General features: G+C 39.2%; 1 long non-coding RNA gene across 1 annotated transcript; it reads right to left on the reverse strand.

Annotated features, from left to right (window-relative positions):
* Nucleotides 1-8,693: 8,693 nt before the first annotated feature.
* LOC147754849 (uncharacterized) lies at nucleotides 8,694-13,088 on the reverse strand. Its single transcript, XR_015316271.1, has 2 exons — nucleotides 10,481-13,088; nucleotides 8,694-9,264 (listed from the first exon to the last, which is right to left on the reverse strand). It is a non-coding gene; the product is annotated as an uncharacterized LOC147754849 (long non-coding RNA).
* Between the last annotated feature and the right edge of the window lie 106 nt (nucleotides 13,089-13,194).

The following is a 13,194-nucleotide window of genomic DNA, read 5'->3' on the forward strand; positions in this document are numbered from 1 at the left end:
TCCGGAAATTAAACTGCATTCAAAATCGATGCTTTCCCGAGTCTGTGGCACAGGTATTGTTGTTTCTCCTGCAACGCCCATAAACTTCTCCTGCTAAAATCGACCTTGATCCCTTGTAGTTTTGTTTGATTAGACCTTTTGCGTCTGGTACATCTGTAGCATTGAGCAGTTCGGTTAGAAGCAATGTATCATCGTATTTTTTATTATTTGTGTCTAACGATGAACAGATTGGGAGCTTCAATCCATCAAGGTTCAAACGAATTATTTACCAAACGTCTAGTGTTTATTCAAGATAAGTGCCGGCGAAGTGCTTTTTGTAATGGCAGACGTTATCCCTATTACCGGGTTGCTAGTCGTACAAAGAGCCGCACTTCAAAATCATTTTTATAATTAATTGAATAGCAACGGCCCAGCTCGAGAAAGATAAGATATAGGAACTAGTTTAACCAGACTCGCTAGAGATATCACACATGTGGACATGTTGCATTTTAAATATCTGGTGGTTGTTTAGGTATAATTTTTATGTTATCATGAATTGGGCTTGCCATTTTAATAAAACAACACAAAAAGGAATGGAAGTCGGAATTCTATGCATACACTACTTAATTACCTTATCGTCTATCTCACAAATTATCATCATCTTTATTATTATTATTATATATTTATTAGAATATTATATTATTCATATTAGATTATAAGCCTTCTGATCCTGTAGCGGCCAGTGTAGATGTGGCTGAACTCCCGAAGGCCATGATCTTCAGTTCGACCGAAGCTCTTTCTGTTCACGCACCTAGCTTAGGTGTCAGAGAGATTTCGCACTAGCTTCATTCGCACTCTTAACTGCGAGTGGCTTTGACACGGGAACCGGCATTGTTTTAGCTTGTACCAAGATCCAGCATCCGTTTCATTCGAAAAAAACTGAAGTTATAACTATGATTTTCTCTACCTTCAACTGTAACATCAGTGAGAGAAGAGAGAGCTCTATTCTATTCTAAATACGCGTAGGTCGGATCAGTCTGTATGCAGTTATTTGCGTTGACGGTCCGAAGCATTTGAAATCTTCAATAGAGCAAAAGTCAACGGCAAAGCCTATTAAAAACGTTGGAAAGTTCATTCTGTTCCGTAGGAACAAACATTTACTAGACTTGAGATTATGGGCAGGAGCTTATCTCGTAGAACTAGCCCTCCACTCACATTAAAGTCGAATTCAAGCATCGCTAGACCTAAATGACGTTCCTCTGTTTACGGCGGCAAAGTTGAGTGGGGCTGGGTCGGATAATTTTCACCGAATAAGTTTCATGCTAACAGGTAAAATACATTTTCAGTATATTACTTTCCCCTATGGTGTAGCACGTAGTAAAGGCACCAACGATGTCAGGCTCTAAATAACAATTTTATGTGCATATGAAGCAGGCAGAGAAATGAATGATGCGCTCGTTTATATAACGCTAATAACCAATCTGTGTTTTTGTTCACGCGCAGACTTGAACAAACAAAACTCTCGATGAGAAATTTAAAGTAAGCCATTGCGGATAAAACTTCTCTTCTGTCAATTGCAGTAAAATGCGAGCTGTCAATCGCAAGCTTTATCGCAGAAGACAGTGCTGCAGTTGCGCGTTGTACGCCAAGATTTGCTAGGCAACAGTATGTGAAACTTCTAAGTTTGCTCATATAGTGACTAAGAATGACGGAAAAGAAAATAGGGCCAAAAAGCTTCCAAGCTCAGATGAAAACTCCGATTCGAGCGTAACAATAACAATAAACGTAAATGAATATCAATTTTTACGGTAACCAAAGATAAACTTTGATACGTTTAACTAACCTCTCTGTTTATAGTTCCCAAGCAACATGACCTTTCTATGTGTGCCTAGCGTCAAACACTAACATGATACCCGTCGCAGGCGTTCACTCTCAATATAGAGGCATGACTTGCTATAAAACAATGTTTTCAGCAATCCTGTTTTTACATTGAACGTCAAAATTTATTATAATGAGTGATACAAATTAATAAAATACTTGCAAATTACGTCCATTTGTATGAACTAACTATACATGACAGTATTTGTAAATTTAACCGCATAACCCATCCTAAATTGATTTGGTTAATGGACATGGTAACATATCAATAAAAAAATGAAATTTCTGTAAGCCATTGTTACTCGTATATATCGTCATTATCACCTCGTAGAGGTACTATAAGACGGAAATGTTATTTCAATGACCAACATGTTTTTAACCCGATTCAGTTAGCATAGGAGTAACTGGATGGTAATAATTACAACGATAGGGTACAGTCTGCAAGCGACATATAGCAAAAAGCTTGCCCATTGAATTTTTGCGACATTGCAGACGAAATATAAGGCGTATTCGATGGGTAAAACAGAACACTTCAATGTCTTCATTTGGAAATTAGATAAAAAAGGATATCCCTTTTAATTAAACACATACGATTGGTGACTTTGATGGGGACAGTGCTTATTGCTCGATAATTGTGGAAGATTTAGTGTCTTCATGAAGACCCAATATTGAGTATAATACAAAAGTATATTTTGTCTGAATTTTATGAAGCTGAAGGAACCGTAGAGGCCAGCGCCTGTCTAACTCTTAAGGGAAATCCCTGTTACATATTGGACCGTCGAATTCGTCATACAAAATGAATCATACGTGGAAAATAAACATTCCCGCTAAAGAATATGATGGGGCTTTTGGGCCGGAACAAAGGCAGTAGTTCTCAAAAGAGCACATCATTAATACCACAAGAGAGTAATCGAAATAAACCTGCGACCGAATCCATTGTTTTTCATTCAGGTGCAATTTCTCTCTGAAAAGTTTTTACAGACGTTCAAACGCGGAAATTTAACCTCTGGCCCCATCACAGCGACGACCGAAAACGTATTATAAACTTGGTACTCACCTCCACGACACGGAATAACACGTTCACCAAACCGTTCTAGGACACGTGCTGACGTGACTTCCTCAACACGTCGACCTTTCACAGGCCAAAACGCCCGTATTGGTGTACCACCGTTGGCGATCCTCAATAAGGCTATGCCGTTTCTAGTTACCTAATTCACGTATGTCCTTCAGAACAGGTAGGGTGATCACGGGCTGTTGTGTTCTAGGTATAGAAGCTGATCAAGCCTGCACTTCCAAGTCATTAACTTCTTTGCAAGGACGCTAAGGCCTGCATAGGTTGCTTGCGAGGGAATCTTCGAGAACTACAGAAAACGTTTAGATGGCCCTAGATTCAGTTACCTCAAATTTAGCCAAGCAGTAGTCTTTGGTCGCTGAGGTTACATATACGTTGGCTTAGTGCTACGTAGAAGTCGGCAGCATCAACCCAGGATCAGTGACAATCGATGGAGCAAGTACAGAACCCTGGGGATTAACTTTAACGTAACAGAATCCAAGCCTCAAATAAACGGATTTTGTCAAGATAGAAATACTGCTTAAGAGAATTAATCAAACTCACGCGTTCAAATATATTAATTATAATTTATAGTAGTTTAGCCTAAACTTCAGAGCGCCTACACGTTATAGATATTAAGTTTCTTATAATGGCAAAAAATTATCATCTTAGCCTAAAGGCGTACTGTTGCAGGTTCAACGTAACTGGCTGAAACAATATATATATATATATATATACACGATAATACCGCTTTGTGGTTAAGAAAAAACACTTGGCAAGTTTCTATGAATTCCTATTTCTATGAATTATATATAAATATAAAGACTTTTAAACTCCTAATACTCTTTTTCATAGAAGAATATGAAATTTTTTAATAGAGACTTAATCACTTAAATTGTTGTCATAATCTCAATTAGTAGTAAGGTATATTAGAAGCACTGAATAATTAAAATATCAATTTGAATTAAAAAAAATTAAACTAATCAATTTGAGAAAATAATTATTTGTTTTAAATTACATAAATTTGTGCCTTTTCAGAGTGCCGACCCTCCCTCTATAAATGTCAAACTTTTAAATTCTATAGTCAAATTTTTAGAATTTGACAAAATTTTAAATTGTTGTATCAGCTAAAGCCGCGATTTTTTATCAGTTCAGTACGGAATGTTGTTTACACTGAACAGGCTGTTCAGAAGGTAGATAGTGTTTTACATTGTACTCAACGTGGACCCCATGATAGCTGAGGATTTTGTCTACTTTTTACATGTTTGTCGCCTGTTTGTTATCTGAATTATGAAAGTGTCCATATAGACAGGGTATTTATGTAAAATAGCGTCTAATGCTATGGGTTGATGACATAGCAAATTATTCAACATACAAAGCTACCTTTCTAAACGAAACCATATTATAGTGTGTATTCGACCTATTGTGTGTGATTTGTGCTGCTAAATAGGCCATGTTCAACGTTTACTAGAACGCCAGGAGCATGTTGAGGCGCGTTCTTCCCTAACATTAGAAGTAATACATTTCAGACTACCATATGATGTGAATACACTTTTTACATTATTTAACTTTGTCATTTCGTCGCAAGTCTAATGTATTGTTTTTAGTTTCTCGGTAAGTGTCTTTAAGACAACCGTAGAGCTTTTTCTTTAGCTTCACAACTAATGCTCTAGGGAAGCCCGCTAAAGATTGCGGCCATCAAAACATGTTAATAATCGCCTTATATACAACAATAAATTCGTCTTTCTTATAAACAGTAATAAATTGAATTACCTGTGTCAGAAAAACAGCAACCTCTAATTTCAAAAATGAAAAGTCTTGAGGTGATGTGTCAGAAAGACCTGCTGGAGCTGCTGCCAGGATAGCCTAGAATGCTCGATGGGTTCAATGTTTTATATGAGTTTTATTATAAAGTGGTTGTATTCTAAATAGGCACTGAACGATGAACACATTATGAAGCCCGCAGTAATATATCTACAACTACCCCCGTAGCACTTACGGACGGGTAACTAGCTGCTATTTTGATGAATGGTGGACCACTAAGAAGCGCTTACCGTATACGTAGCAGGCTGAGATACAGGTCTGTTGCTTATATCATATCAAAGATGCCTACATAATCCAAATTCTGTCATACCGGCATGCATCGAAAGAAGACATAAATATTCAACTTGATTTTGCAAATTTAACACTTGGATCGGCTAGTGGCTAAGGCGTTCATACGTCAATTGTAGTAATCAACAGCTATTTATTATCTATTATCTTGGCTGTTACAATATATTTTTTCGAGCCAAAATTATCTTCGTATCAAGCTAACACACACACGTATATATATATATATATATATATATATATATATATATATATATATATGTTAAAAATATTTTACACTTGCCCTGTAAGGGACGGTCCATTAGCAGATATCGTTTGCCCACCCCACATATTATTTTTATACATATAACAGTAATGATCGATGCTGTTGGCGCGTAAGATTCTTCCGTAAATTCGATCTCTAGATGTAGGTACTTAGCTCCGGGCTAGTACTGCATCCTGAATGCGCGCTATGGGCAAGTTTTGGTTAAATCCATTTGGTTCCATTTGTGCATGCTCTCTAGATTGAGAATATCAAGCCTAGTAGGAATACAAAACATCGGAATGATTAAACAGTTGTGAGGCGTTATGCAAAGTGTTCTTTACTATTTATAAAACAGCAGGATAAAATTTTCGTTAGCTGGATCCTTTTTATAATGTGATCACGAAAGCTGAACTTTATTACGTGAGTAACTTCCGAATTTACTATAGTGCATTCACATTTTCAAACGTGAAATGAAACTTATTGCAGTAGATATACGTTACGTAATATCTGTTAAAGATACCAATAATTTTTGCATAAAACTGCGGGTTCTTCACGTACATACTACCCTCCCATAAACAGATAGAGATCATTGACACGGAGGATCCTTGCTTTTCTCATTGGTAAAGCACGTCTAATTCTATCAAAAGCTTAAGTAAAAACAAAAGCAGGTACAATTAAAGACTTCTTACTATTAATGCGGAACATCAGATCCCGGGCTATTTTCTACTAATGGCGTACCAATAGATTGTTTATGTTGATATGGTGGTTAAAGGCATATTGGGACATTAATCCAAGACGGTTCTCTTTAAAAAGAAAATTGTGCGTGATGCACTAACAAGGGTTCATATACGATGCATGCAAGTTACCATATTGCTCAAAAACAATGACTTGGTTTGGAATAATTAGTCGGAGGAAGGGGTCTATAAACCTGGTACAATTTCTTCTATAAGGATGTCGTCCAGAGTGACACAAAGCTGGCAAACATCGTTCATCGTCAGTTTACTTTATATAGCAAAGCTGCGACAGGTTACAGGTACTAAAACGTTATTAAGAAATTCACAAGTACAAGACTGCATCGATTCGCGTGCGTCCTATAAACGTTGAAGCGGAGAGGCTATAGTCTTAAGTAATGTTGACTAGAATAAACTGTTGCCTCTTGTATAGCGTCAGCTGCCTCGAACAGAATCTTATATACGTGGACTTTTTCATATTTGTTTTTTTTATTTCAGTACTATCTGATGTGAATTCATCGCTGTACAAACTGATAAAATTTTTAGTCCTTTGTTCACATGCATACGTAAATATTGCGCAGATTTTGGATGTAGGCTGGATCCTTCTGAAACTCACAATCCAGTGCTAACTAAATCCATTATATCTGTTAAGCTCATACTCAGGTAGTTGGTCTAACTAAAGTATAGTTCGTTAAATCTACTGGCGTTGTGACTGCATTTAATATTTAAACACAAAGGGTGCCAAAATCTACAATAACCATAAGTTCAGCCACTAAAGCTCGCAAATTGATCTCTGTAACAACCTCGCTGACAACAAATCTTAATAACTTAATAACGGCAGTTGTTCGATGTTTGATAGAAAGCAGGAAATCGTGATTGATCAGACCTGTTTGGAAGCCATGCACTAACTGGTTTCGAAAGACCACGGAGCCGTCCGCTCGGGAGTTGTATCAGAAATAATAATATTAACTAGAGCCCATCCTAGGCAACAGGTAATTAATTTAGATTAATATAGGTCTAATCATATTGCAAAAAAGATCAACTCGCACTACCATACCAAACTATGTAGATTAACAGAAAGGTACGCTTACATCTTAACTCAATCATGGTCTTACTAATGGCCATTTTGTTAGGCACTGCTAAGTAATGCTCTGAAATAGCATAATTGGCATTTTGGCTTCTATGAGCTGTAATTGAGGACAGTATTGCTGCTATATTCCTCAGATAAGTAAGTTTGCGACAGCCTGATATTATCCAAAACTGTACTACAGTTTAACGCTTAAGAAACTCATTATGAACATAATTGAGCCTTCTTACAACGACAGAGTAGGTGTCTCACTGCATCTACTGCACCTCAGAAACAAAAGGCATTCACAAAAAGAACATTCATTGCTCGTTTTACATCGCTTACGGAGTTTGACGTTAGTTCGCTAATGATTTCACATTCGCGCGGCAGCGTCCTTAGATAATTTGTGAACTTGAAAGTGATTTCGATTGGGTTACTTTTTAGCTCCTACGATGACAAATGCTAACAGATCTCACAATAATAATTTAGAAATGAGCCTCGATGAGTATTCATATATCATACCAAATGACTAGATTTTTGAGTTAAAACAAATCGACTCAGGATGATCTGGAATACGCATTTTTCTTATATATATATATTCGCTTATTATTTTCATTTACGTCGCACACTTGGTAAGCACAACAAAGACTACTTAAAGACTTTTTTTCTATTTGAAGATGTGTTTCCTAATATACTTTTGGGACTACCCTGTAATAATACGTCTACTATATGCATTGAACCTTTTCGATCCCACACTGCATTTTGGTTACCTTAATTTGGTGGCGCATTTTCTATTGAAAGACTGCGAGTGTCGACTACAATAGTAATGACATTGAATGTTAAACACACCTTGATGTCAGATTTGGTCCCCAGCTGTGAAATCCAAGATTCGTCATTTTGTTATAACTTCGAGCGGTATAATAAACGAAACGTCTGATTTATATATATATATATATATATATATCATGGCGCTCAAAAGCACCTTTGCCGAAACTCACCTGCAGAAGGATATTGTATTTTCAGCTGCCAATATATAATTTGAATATAACTATTGCAAAACAACGGTCGTAAGAATTGTGACAGTTTCCTCACCAGCGAGGACGGGCATTTGAAGGAGAGTAAATCACCAACATTATGAAGTGCATCTTGCAAGTATTTTTTATTGTATGGATGTTTTCTGTGGACTTTTATTATACTACTGTTAAGATCGATCAATTACGTAGCAAAAAAAGAGTATTCTATTACTAAATTTTTTAATTAATATTTCGAGTTTTTCGCCCGACTCAAGCAAGTTTAGGTAACTGGGTATGCGTGAGTAACGCTAAACATATTACTGTCGTTTGGGGCGATAAATAGATTTTCATCCCAATATATCCGGTCAACGTATTTTGGCATAAGAAGGATTGAGATACATATAATATCTATATTTTGTTATCTTTGGCGAAAATGCTAGCAATGATTAATAACAGGAGCAAAAATTTTACAAAAAAATATTGCTCTCTATATACTGGAATTGTTCGAGCCGCCAAGTCTACACACACAGCACCTACGTCCGATCAGATAAATGCTTCGTAATGATTGCTTTTGTGCTATAACTGTTGTAAACGTGGTTTTAGCTGAAAAAATAAAAACACATTGTTTATTGCTTGCCAAGAACAGAGATAAGAACATCTATCTTATTGCAATCTATGCAGAAGAAATATTTACATGTAAGCAAGCTGTCGATAAAGTGTTCGAAAGTTACACATGCAAACCAATTAAAGTCGCAAGTTCTTCGTGTGTACAACTAACGGAAATAACTTTTGAGCTTGATTCGCACGTTCCTCCAATATTTACCAGTTGTCGGTCCTGAACGTTACAACTATGTGTGGGGAAGTTTCGTTCCTTATGATTGCATGTACTTGGCGATAAACACGATTCTCTATCGCAACTACGATGAATGAGCCGGGAAAAAATCTCATTCGACTGAATCAATCAATCTGCAATTCTCTTTTCACCATGCTTTCATCACCATTTCAAAATGGTTAGATCAATTTACGGTAATTCATCTTTACAAGTCATAGTATATCATATAGAGTACTTTAAATCTTCTTTTTGTTGGATTTTTGTAGCCCAACGAGCGGCTGTCCAATACATGAATGTAGTAGTTGTTTTCGAGATACTGCCGTGTTTCTAAATGCTTACCTGCTAAGTAAAATACAATGAACTGGAAAAGAAATAATATTAATTAAAAATATTGACTCTGTCCGAAAAGGAGCCACTTATTACAGCTATTCCAAAATTAATAAGATACCACAAAACAATACAACATTTTAAAAATCGAAAACAATTCAAACGGTAAAGATCGTTGATAAACTATTGCCTATAATAACTCGATGCAAACATTTACCGAGATCGTGCATGAAAACTAATCTAATATATCCAGTATACATTGAAAGTTATGCTCTTCGTTACACGATTTATTTTTATTTTGCATCTATCTTGAATAGATTCATTTAACATTCGCTTCCGTCTCCCATAATTAGGGACACGTAAAAAAGCCTAACTTTTCGGCACGTATCATTTTCGCCAAGATGAAAAACGGTGTGTCGTGTTACGACTACAAACAAAGCCGGTCAAAAAAAGCGCATATTCACAACATTGCGTTAGGTAAACTGCGTTACGCTATAATAATCATAACATTCGTGCAGGTTGTTTGTTGCGTAGTGCATATACCCTTAAATGCTATTCCGCTTTAATTGTTCGTGTAATTCGACTAGGGATCTGAGTTATAATTGGATATACACTTCACGCGATCCGCCATCGTGATAATTTTGGCCGCATAAGAAGCTTGCACAGATGATGGCAATACCCTGTGTGCTAATTTGGGCGAGGCACTAGATGAAACCCATTATATTTCTATATCTAGTCTATAGCGGTATCGCTTGAAACAAGTGCGGTAAAGCAGTCCCTGATGCTTACGTTACAGGATATTCAAGCTAGTGCGAGTATCACGCAGCTGTTTATATTACTCGTTGCACACGCGAGATCGTTTGGACTCTGGCGTTTCCTCTAAGCGTGAGGACGTACTCGATTGAAATAATTCCTGTGTTGTTGTTATTATTATTCATATTGTTGTATACATATATAGTAGTGGACGTAGGGTGCGAATCTGTACAAATGTACCGAGGCTATATTATCTACCAGTCGGCAAAAAAAAAATAAATTAACAACTACACGTTTCTAAAATGCATATGCAGTTTTGACCAGTTTCCTAGGTGCTCCCCGATTTTCGCGGCACAGACGTAAACACTTATGAGTAGGCTCACCGGTTTTGTATATGTCTTTTCATGCCTACAGATAATGAAATATTGACCGCCTTCTACCCATATGCACCTAATAACTAAATACAGTAGCGCTAAATTACTCAGTATCTTAATTACCTCAACGATGAGACACAATGCTGGAATGAATATCAGCTTCATTTTTATCTCATTATTCCATACGAATTGACGTGCTGTAGCACGAAGCCATATCAATCCTAAACTTCGCTTTTAGGCCTGTTACCCCACGAATTCTGTCTTTTCATATATTGAGGGCGACTGCATTATGTCGACCACTAAACCCTCGACCTCGTGCTTCTAAGCTTCAGTTCAGAACTTGGTTTTTAGTATATTTAATGGCAGGACCAAGGCTTACAGGGACAGCCACCCGTAATACACTACTGTAACTCCACCAGTCCAGATATGTTCCAGCCGGTCCGTCTGTCGCGTTCACCTCCTCACTAGCCGCATTAAATCTCAAGTGTTTTTATTTCCCATTTTTCCTCAAATTTGTTCTGTTACGCTCCAACGAGTACAAAAATCCCCCTTCACCAGAGAAGTCAAGTAGCCCGCCATGGATACAAACACCCTTAGTCGACCACTATTCAGATGCGCTTCGCCATACAAACCCGGCATCATCTTGTTTCCGGGTGCGACAGCCCTTGGTGCAGCAGACGACTCGCCAACAGCGAACAACGAGACGAGTCCGAAAAGCTGGCGCCAACGAGCTTATACTTATTTAGCAGCACTGAGTCATTCATTACTATGATTGCTTGCTAGTCAATAGACAGCGCCGTTTTATGTAACCTGCAACAACAGTGGCGGCGGCGGCGGCGGCAGCACCAACAACCTTATTATTGTCACCAAAGGCAGCGCCGAAATGGTATGCAACGTGGACTGGCGCCATCTTGAATACTGACGCATCGGAGACGACGACGACGACGACCGGGAGGCTGCTCCTGATCACAGCAGGGCCATCAGCGACGAGAGCAGAATGGCGGAGCAACGAGGCAGGCACGGCAGCAAACGGCGCCCCCGCATCAACGATGGGAATACTGCCACATCACGGGTGGTAGCAGCGGCCGCATCCGCACGAGCATGATCATGATCATAATCGACGGCCGCAACAACAGCCACCAATTGGGCTTATACAACAGTAAGCGTCTAGCTCTGGCTAATAACAGCAAGAACACAACATGACTTGTTAACGTAGGCAGTGGCAATGGCTGCTGCTACTGCCACCGCCACCGTACAGACGAACAAACCAGCCGACGTAACCAGGAGCAACTCCTTTACACTGTTACAGTCCCTAAATGACGCTGTGGCCGGTGCAAATAGCCACAGCTCGAGTGGGTATCGACCAACGGCGACGACCGACGTCGTTGCGAATGCAAGAGGGAGAGTAGGCAAAAAACAACAGAGGCGGTTAATTGGGCAGTGGACATTGGATCGGGTTATGTCTTAAGGAACTGATTGGGTTATATACGCGTGGGTCTTTTTTTGCGAATCGACACAGAAAGAGAAGGCAGGTCCCATTTGGGAAATATGACAAAACGTAGGAGGACTAAGAAGGTTGGTAAAATCGAAGCAACATAATACTGAAAACATTCTGCGGCAGATATATAATTATTCGGCTGGTGTTTTGTGTGCAAGCTAAATCAACCTCCTGTCATTATCATCGCCGTCGTGGCTCTTTTCGCCTCTCCGTACGCCGTACGCTTGGCAGATTGCATTACCCAATAACATCGTAGCTATGAGAGCACACGCAAAACGTGGCTATATCGTGTTATATATGCATCGATCTGCAACAAGCATCTATTGGACCAGGTAGCCGATGTAACACGACTGTCGTATTTCAGTTAACAACACCTTCTAACTATAATATTGTTTACAGAATTACATCCATGGTACAACCACTGTCTATCGCCATCAGAATTGTGACCATTGCCATGGCGCGTCGTGCTGTTCATCAGTAACCACCAATGTTCAGTCGACACTGACGTCCCCGCTGCCGCCGCCCTTGTTGCCACCGACGATCATTTCACTCAACAGAAGCAACAGCAACAGTCCGTATGGGTTATCGCGGGCGAGCGCAGTTACTAGCATATCGGCAGAATAAAAGCGGAGATTCTTTGTTCTTGGCTGTTGCCATTTGTTATGCCCATACTAAGCTCACTTCGTTGATTCGTGAAGGTCTGTGAAAACAGCCATTTGTACAACAGGCATTAGAGAGCAACGACAATGGCTAACAACGAGATTCAACAAGCGTCTTTTCGCACATGTTTGGATGCCAACCAGTCAGCATTCTGCGCAAGCTGCGATTGTGATCGCTGCGTACGCAAGCACTCGCAGTACGGTTCAGTAGGGGGAGAGAGAGCGAGATGGGGGGACTCAAAGCTATACACAAAAAAGTTGGAATAAGACAAGCAAAAGCCTGCATTTACTATTTATTCAGGTCATTTGAGATTTTTAATCACCTCACTCGCGCCAAAATCAGAACACTGGGGCAAAGAGCAAGAATTCTGTACGGGCGGCTACTTGTTGCAGTGTTGGCCGACAGCTACCTACGTAACGAGGACTTATTACTGTAATAAGTGTACTTTCTTATCTCTCTTTCGAATAAGCTCTAAATGCCGTTCGACACATGCTTCGCGCCACCGATTCGTCGTTGCTTCCCTGTTCACGGACGGAGCCGCTCGCTCCGCCTGTCCTCTGTCTCTTCGCTTATTTCGTGCCTCGTCTTTCTCCCGTGCTTGTGCGCGTGTCTGTGAACTGGGTCGTGTGTAGATCGCCTTTGGGATTGCTGTTAATGGCGACAGTGTTGTCTGCGTTAC

Source organism: Varroa destructor, unplaced genomic scaffold, assembly GCF_002443255.2.
Source record: "Varroa destructor unplaced genomic scaffold, Vdes_3.0 BEIS01000006.1, whole genome shotgun sequence".
In the NCBI taxonomy this organism is placed as follows: domain Eukaryota; kingdom Metazoa; phylum Arthropoda; class Arachnida; order Mesostigmata; family Varroidae; genus Varroa; species Varroa destructor.